This window comes from Tupaia chinensis, unplaced genomic scaffold, assembly GCF_000334495.1.
Source record: "Tupaia chinensis unplaced genomic scaffold, TupChi_1.0 Scaffold000084_3, whole genome shotgun sequence".
Classification (NCBI taxonomy): domain Eukaryota; kingdom Metazoa; phylum Chordata; class Mammalia; order Scandentia; family Tupaiidae; genus Tupaia; species Tupaia belangeri.
In genome coordinates this window covers 2632560-2640873 of record NW_006159546.1, presented here as the reverse complement: position 1 = coordinate 2640873, position 8314 = coordinate 2632560, and the positions used below count along the sequence as shown (strand labels likewise).

The following is an 8314-nucleotide window of genomic DNA, read 5'->3' as shown; positions in this document are numbered from 1 at the left end:
AAGTCCCGGACCCAGTGACTTAAACTCACGCCAGGCATGTGTGCGTGCGTGCCCAAGATCCCAGGAAAAGAATGGAGAAGGGATTGTGGTGTGGCCATCCCCCCAGGGGCTGATTTCTCCCTTTCTGTCTCTCTGTCTCTCTGTGTCTTTCTGGTGAGTGTACGTGCCCTATAGCAAAACTTCCCCCCACCCCCCCAAAAAAAAAGAAAAGAAAAAAGAAAAGAAAAAAAATGCTTCATTGGAAAGAGTACATCCAATTTACGAAAGTAAGTGTAGATATGCACCAGAGAGCAGTTCAAGAGGAAGTAGCTGATTCTACAGGTGCTTGAGGAATCTGCAGTGCTAGCTTGCTAAAAGCTTGGGGAAGTGTTTAGAGGCTGACAAAGGAAGAGGACATTTCGACTGTGGTGATGAATTCTGGAGGCTGATGGGGTCAGGCACAAAAAGTGGAAAAAATGCAAGCCGAGGATATCCGCTTAATAAGTTGCTGTGAAGCTCTACTAACTTTGCTTTGAATTTAAAATCACTTTTCCTTCCCACCTCAAGGTCAGCAGACTGAAGCATCATCAGAACAGTGTTTTACCACATTCATCTCCTTCAAACTCAGAGGGTGACCTCCTTTATATCTCACTTAGCATGCCCAGGGATGCCTGAATTGCCTATTATACCACAAGAAGAAGATGTTCTCACTTAGAAATAATATAGAGCTATGGTTTAAGCATTATTCTCAGGATTTGTTATCTTAGGGAACATGACAACCTAACAAAATTTGGTGACCAGATAAAGACCAGGACAAGAAAAATCATCGAAACCCTGCAGAATATAAGCATGACAATAAGGGAACTAATTCTCTATAATTTGTGTCCTATCGATTAGTTCAGTTACAACAGCACCTGCAATACAATATTCAAGTACTGAAATAGCCAAGAATTAAGACTCTCATTAGAAGTACCTTTGAGTCAGCAGTGAACGCACAGGGCCAAGGTAAGCTAATAACAAGAACATTTTATTAAGGCATAAGTCACAGGTTGACCTGCTTCCAACTACATCCAGAGCTAAGTGATGCAGTAGCTAAAATCCTGACAAAGCACGTCAAAGGACCATCTGTCGGTCCTGAGCAGGGCTGATTCGAAAAAGCAGCACTTTGCAAAAGAGCAGTGTCCAGCATTCTTTGTAGAAAACTTCTCTAAGATGCTACTTCACATTAAATCACTCTCACTTACCTGACGGTTATCGATATACAAAAGACATTGAGGATGAATGAAAAAAATACTGTGCAATAATATTTGGGAGATATTTTAGCTTTTTTTTTTTTTTTTTTTTTTGCTGAAGTGTGTGAAAGATTGTTCAAAGAAGATATAGGAAAGGATAGAAAGTAGATGCCTCTAAAGAAATTCTAGGAAAATGGATGACAGAGCAAGAACATGGGAAGGGGACCAGCAGTTAGCATAATGGCTATGTCACTGGACTCCCATGTAGTTGACTGTGGTCTGAGTCCCAGACTCAGTGGCTTAAAACTCACGCCGGGCGCATGTGCGTGTATGCCCAAGATCTCAAGAGGAGAATGGAGGAGAAGGGATTGCGGCGTGGTCATCCCCCCTGGTGGGTGATTTCTTGATTTCTGTCTCTCTGTCTCTCTCTGTCTGTCTGGCGAGCTCATGCGTCGTAGAGCCAAATCCCCCCCCCCAACAAAAATGGTTCATGAAAAATGGAATTGAAAGATAAGTCTATTTTGGTGGAAATATTGGAATTCATGAATTATATTTTCCTAACAATCACTTTCCTTCATGTTTGTGAAGGTATGCTCGTGTCTGTGTGTGTAGGTTTATTTATTTTTCTTATTAGCTCTACTTCTCTAGGAAACTCGAATATACTCTTTAACAAAATAGAAAATGGAAAAACTTCTTTAGATAGCTCATCTACAAATTAAGTTGGGAGTGGCTCTCATATAATAGCCATAGAGAGGATTATTCAATTATTTTTTCAAGTCATCCCATGTTTATTGACTCAAAAATAAGGAATGCTTTTCCGAATTTGCGTGTCATCCTTTCACAGGGGCCATGCTAATCTTCTCTGTCGTTCCAATTTTAGTATATGTGCTGCCGAAGCAAGCACGATTATTTATTCTTTAAAAAAACTTCGGTCAATACATCTATTAGATCCATTTTATATAATTTAATACACCCTGCTTTTATGTGTGCATGATATCTGTGTGTATTCCTTTCAATTTAGGACTGCACCAGATTACCAAATTACATTTGAAAAAAAAATTTGTCATGATTTCTTCACATATATTTTACTCAAAGTTCAATTTAAGAACATGCAAAAAAATTGCAAATTACTGTGAGAATGTACTGTTATTCTTGTTGTAAGATTTATCTCCAGTAGACATCTGTTTTAAATTAGTAAGAGCCTCTGAAATATTGACAATAAATTAAAATTTTAAAGTTAATTAAGTTATCCCATAAGACTAAAATGTGAAACTTAAATTAACTACTAAACACACAATGTTGTAATCAATCTTTATATACACATTTTATTTAATATGATCAGTGAGGAAATTAATGGCTTTTTATAGAAACTTAGGTGTTTGATGAAAATCTAACCAAAGATACCAAAACAAATACCTCCTTAAATTGTGTTGCTGTGATTAATTCCATAAATTATATATAACAATCTAGCCCAAACTATTATATTTATTAATATAGGAGAGTGAATATTGTGTTTAATGATTGAGCCAGAAATTTAGCAGATGCATTAGAAACTGTCCGAACTCTCTTTCTAGTCCAAATATGTGTTGCTTTATTTGTATGTATGATTATAATTCTTTACAGAGACAGAAAGTGAGAAATCACCCCCCATGAGTGATGGCCACGCCACAATCCCTTCTCCTCCATTCTCCTCTCTGGATCTTGGTCACGCACGCACACGTGCCCGGCGTGAGTTTTAAGCCACCGGGTCTGGGATGGAAACCACGGTCGACTACATGGGAGTCCAGTGACATAGCCATTACGCTAACTGCTGGTCCCCCTGAAATACTTTTTGATATCATTTTTATTGCATTAACATATTAGTTAAAGTAAATATAATCTTTGTTATTTTGCATTCTACATGGTTTATATTTTCTTCGATTATACCTTCATTGAATTTTATATTGTTTCTATTGCTTAACACCAGCATAGATTTCTTGGAAAATTTTTATTTTATACTCCTATGCGATTATGTTTAAATGACTTGTTACAAATTGTACTTCATCTTTTGATTTGACAATAATTACATAATTATCTTCAGATAACATCTATCTATTTTCTTACATTTGAATTAAATAGCTCTAGCTAGACTCAATTACCATTTGGAAATAATTCATTGATATATATGAAAATATAATAAGTGAATCTCAATTTCTGCATATTGGCTTTATTCATTTATAATCTTCTATATATAAAAAACCCAAATTTCTCTAGATGTCTAAAGATTAAGCAATCAGTAAAACTATTGTGATATTATCTTTTTTTGATAATTTCTCCTTTTATATATATATATCAGTTTAATTTCTTATGTTTTCTAACACATAAATATACTCATAATAACTCCAAAATATTTTTTTCTCTTCACAATTCGAATGAGTCTCAGCCCTTTCACTTCAGATATTGTTACAAAGAGAAAGACAGATGTAGGTAATAAGTCACAAATTATTATTTTTTTTAATTTAGGAAAACAAGCCAATTGATTGTCTATTTAGTATTCTGGGGAGCCAAGGGGATACAGAGAGGCAGGAAGAGACTAGAAGTGAAAAGGGGAGAGAAAATGTCTCCTGTACTAGACATTTGGAGAAATTCCTATTGCAGAAGAAAACTGGATACTGCTTCCTAACATGGTACTAGCTTAAAGAAACTTACTGAGGTTGTATACTTTATAAATATTGGAGGACTTTGAATTCAAGAGACCTACTGGTTATGGTCACTGTCATTTCCTCTGTTAATCAAAAGAAATATACAGAAGAAATGAAGTAAAATGTATTATTGTCCCCAGATTTACAAAAATTCTCTCTCTCTCTCTCTCTTTTTTTTTTTAGAGAGAAAGATTTTGCTGTAGGGAGAGTGTGTACTTGCCAGAGAGACAAGAGAGACAGAGACACAGAAATTGAGAAATCACCCCCCAGTGGGGTTGGCCATGCTCTACTCACTTCTGCTCTATTCTCCTCTTGGTAATTTGGGCATGCATGCATGCATGCATGCACACACGCCTGGTATGCTTCTAGCCAAAGCACTGGGACTCAAACCACCATAGACTATGTGGAAGTCCAGTTACATAACCATGATGTCATCTGCTGGTCCCCTTACAAGAATTCTTGAAGTAGAAGGTAGTTCTAATATCAGATCAATCGTAAGAAAATTTTAGGCTAAAATATGCTACAGAAGTTGGTCAGTGAGGGAATCCCTTGCCCACAGATAGTGAATAGTAGGATATGTGGGTTCAGGAGCAGATAAAAATATGCTCATCTGAGGAAACAGCAGCTATAGCAACAAGTCTGGTCAATCCCTGTATAAAGGTCTGTGGCTCTAGGATGGGTGGCAGCTACAGAACTGTCATCCTGCAGTGTGTCCAGTCTCGCATTATGGAATCTGTCGATGCCCAGATGAATGTAGTAAACTTGGAAGAGTAGGGAGACTCTGAGCCTAGATGAGTTAGTTAAAGTAAATATAATCTTTGTTATTTTGCATTCTACATGGTTTATATTTTCTTCGATTATACCTTCATTGAATTTTATATTGTTTCTATTGCTTAACACCAGCATAGATTTCTTGGAAAATTTTTATTTTATACTCCTATGCGATTATGTTTAAATGACTTGTTACAAATTGTACTTCATCTTTTGATTTGACAATAATTACATAATTATCTTCAGATAACATCTATCTATTTTCTTACATTTGAATTAAATAGCTCTAGCTAGACTCAATTACCATTTGGAAATAATTCATTGATATATATGAAAATATAATAAGTGAATCTCAATTTCTGCATATTGGCTTTATTCATTTATAATCTTCTATATATAAAAAATTCAAATTTCTCTAGATGTCTAAAGATTAAGCAATCAGTAAAACTATTGTGATATTATCTTTTTTTGATAATTTCTCCTTTTATATATATATATCAGTTTAATTTCTTATGTTTTCTAACACATAAATATACTCATAATAACTCCAAAATATTTTTTTCTCTTCACAATTCGAATGAGTCTCAGCCCTTTCACTTCAGATATTGTTACAAAGAGAAAGACAGATGTAGGTAATAAGTCACAAATTATTATTTTTTTTAATTTAGGAAAACAAGCCAATTGATTGTCTATTTAGTATTCTGGGGAGCCAAGGGGATACAGAGAGGCAGGAAGAGACTAGAAGTGAAAAGGGGAGAGAAAATGTCTCCTGTACTAGACATTTGGAGAAATTCCTATTGCAGAAGAAAACTGGATACTGCTTCCTAACATGGTACTAGCTTAAAGAAACTTACTGAGGTTGTATACTTTATAAATATTGGAGGACTTTGAATTCAAGAGACCTACTGGTTATGGTCACTGTCATTTCCTCTGTTAATCAAAAGAAATATACAGAAGAAATGAAGTAAAATGTATTATTGTCCCCAGATTTACAAAAATTCTCTCTCTCTCTCTCTCTTTTTTTTTTTAGAGAGAAAGATTTTGCTGTAGGGAGAGTGTGTACTTGCCAGAGAGACAAGAGAGACAGAGACACAGAAATTGAGAAATCACCCCCCAGTGGGGTTGGCCATGCTCTACTCACTTCTGCTCTATTCTCCTCTTGGTAATTTGGGCATGCATGCATGCATGCATGCACACACGCCTGGTATGCTTCTAGCCAAAGCACTGGGACTCAAACCACCATAGACTATGTGGAAGTCCAGTTACATAACCATGATGTCATCTGCTGGTCCCCTTACAAGAATTCTTGAAGTAGAAGGTAGTTCTAATATCAGATCAATCGTAAGAAAATTTTAGGCTAAAATATGCTACAGAAGTTGGTCAGTGAGGGAATCCCTTGCCCACAGATAGTGAATAGTAGGATATGTGGGTTCAGGAGCAGATAAAAATATGCTCATCTGAGGAAACAGCAGCTATAGCAACAAGTCTGGTCAATCCCTGTATAAAGGTCTGTGGCTCTAGGATGGGTGGCAGCTACAGAACTGTCATCCTGCAGTGTGTCCAGTCTCGCATTATGGAATCTGTCGATGCCCAGATGAATGTAGTAAACTTGGAAGAGTAGGGAGACTCTGAGCCTAGATGAGTATCCATTTGGCTACTTCAAACCATGAGACATATTATTTAATTCTCTCAATAGTGAATTTAATAATGTTTTCATTTAATAGGCTTTTATACTTATCTCTCTAGAATTACCAACTATGAATTTTTTTATTATCTCACAGGATTGCTTATATTTCTATTTTTAAGGGAGATTTTTGCTATAGGGTGCATGCACTCACCAGAAAGACGGAGAAAGATGGAGAGACAGAGAAAGATAAAGAGACAGAAAGCGAGAAACCACCACAGGAGGAATGGCCACACTACGATCCCTTCTCTTCCATTCTCACCTCAGGATCTTGGGCACAGAAGCACACATGTCCTGTAAAAGTTTTAAGCAGCCAGGTCTGGGACTTCAACCACCGTTGACTACGAGGGTCCCAGAGATGTAATCATTTTGCCATCTGCTGGTCTCCATATTTTTATTTTTGATTTATGTTAGTCCTTATATATCCTGCCTTAGAATATGTTGTGCTTCTCTGGGTATTTCCCCAAGCCTATTTCCTTGTGTTTTTTAGCTTTTAATATTAAAATTATATTAATATTTATTTTGGTGTCTTCCAAATTATAAAAAATTTAAATATTTTCAGATTTATCTTTAGTGTTTTATGATGTTCCTGTTTGAATTGCACAGACTACCCTATATATTAAGTCCCCAAAATACTAGTTTAAAATGATCTCATAGAACTTTCTAAATTTTATCAATATAAAACATGAGAATAAACAATATTAGGGGGAAAAGGCTACAAAGGATAATAGAGTGGTAGCTAAACCATGGCATATAAAGGACATTTAAAAATCCCATAAAATTGTAATTAAAGTGAAAGTTTATTTTGATGCAAAAATTTGAAATCCATGCATGTTATTTTTTCCATAATGTGTGTATACTATGATTTTCTGAAGACCTCCTTATGCCCGTATAACATAATGCTTTGATGTAAAACAAAATTTTGAACACATAAGTAGGTGAGTACATGGATGGGTAGTTTTGTAGACAGATGCGCTCTGTGTGTGTGTGTGTGTGTGTGTGTGTGTGTGTGTGTTTGTGTGTGTTGTGTTTGTGTGTGTGTGAATGACATGATCATAATTCCAAGACATATTGCCTAATGAGAAAGTGGCAATTATTTTTAGAAGAAAACTATATTGTTTATGGAAGTAAAATAGTTGAGTTTGAGAATTGTAAAGGGCTGAATAAAATCTCCGAAACTTTGATTCTCTGGATTCGTACATTAGATCTTTCTTTTCTATTGACCTAAAGGAAACTGCTTTCTGCTATTCAACACTCTGTTCCAAGATTTTTTGAAATCTTCATTATTTCTTTTCCATTCTTTTACAGTTTTTTTGTATCCAATATTTAAATGTTGAGTGTCACCATTGATTTTCTACTCTCTTCATGATTTTCTTCTCTTCTCATCCACTCTCATGGTTTCAAGTATCAACAATACTTTAAAGTTTTCTTAGTTTATATTTGTCTTTCTATATATATTCACTTTAAGAAGATTCTACGTATTGACATTAAGTAATCTGGTACATACATGCCAAAAATGTATGGAGGAAATAATATTAACCAGATACACCAACCATCAGGCCATTGAACTGGTTCCCCAAATCTATTTTTAATGGTACTGTAGACGTTTGTGAACGAGTTATCATGACAATGGTGAGAAACACTCTTACAATGTTGTGCATTGGGACCAGCAGATGGTGTGGCGGTTATGTCACTGGACTCCCACATAGATGGTTGCCTCCTCCTTCTTCAAAATCAGCAACATAGTCTCTTGATCTTTTAGTCTGGCTGTAATATCTGCTTCTATTATCACATTGCCTTCTCTGATGAAGATTCTCCTGTCTCCATCTTTAAGATCTCATTGTAATTGCATTGAATTCGTTGTGGTAATCTAGGATAATTTTCCATTTCAAATCTTTTTTTAAGGAATTATTTATTTTATTTATGAATATTATTATCCTTTAACTTGATCAGAGAGAGAAAGAGTG

At 35.5% G+C, this 8314-nt stretch overlaps 1 non-coding gene across 1 annotated transcript; it reads right to left on the bottom strand.

Moving 5' to 3' along the window:
* Window positions 1-2009: 2009 nt before the first annotated feature.
* LOC114006787 (U6 spliceosomal RNA) lies at window positions 2010-2115 on the bottom strand. The gene has a single exon (XR_003548464.1). It is a non-coding gene; the product is annotated as a U6 spliceosomal RNA (small nuclear RNA).
* Window positions 2116-8314: the final 6199 nt, after the last annotated feature.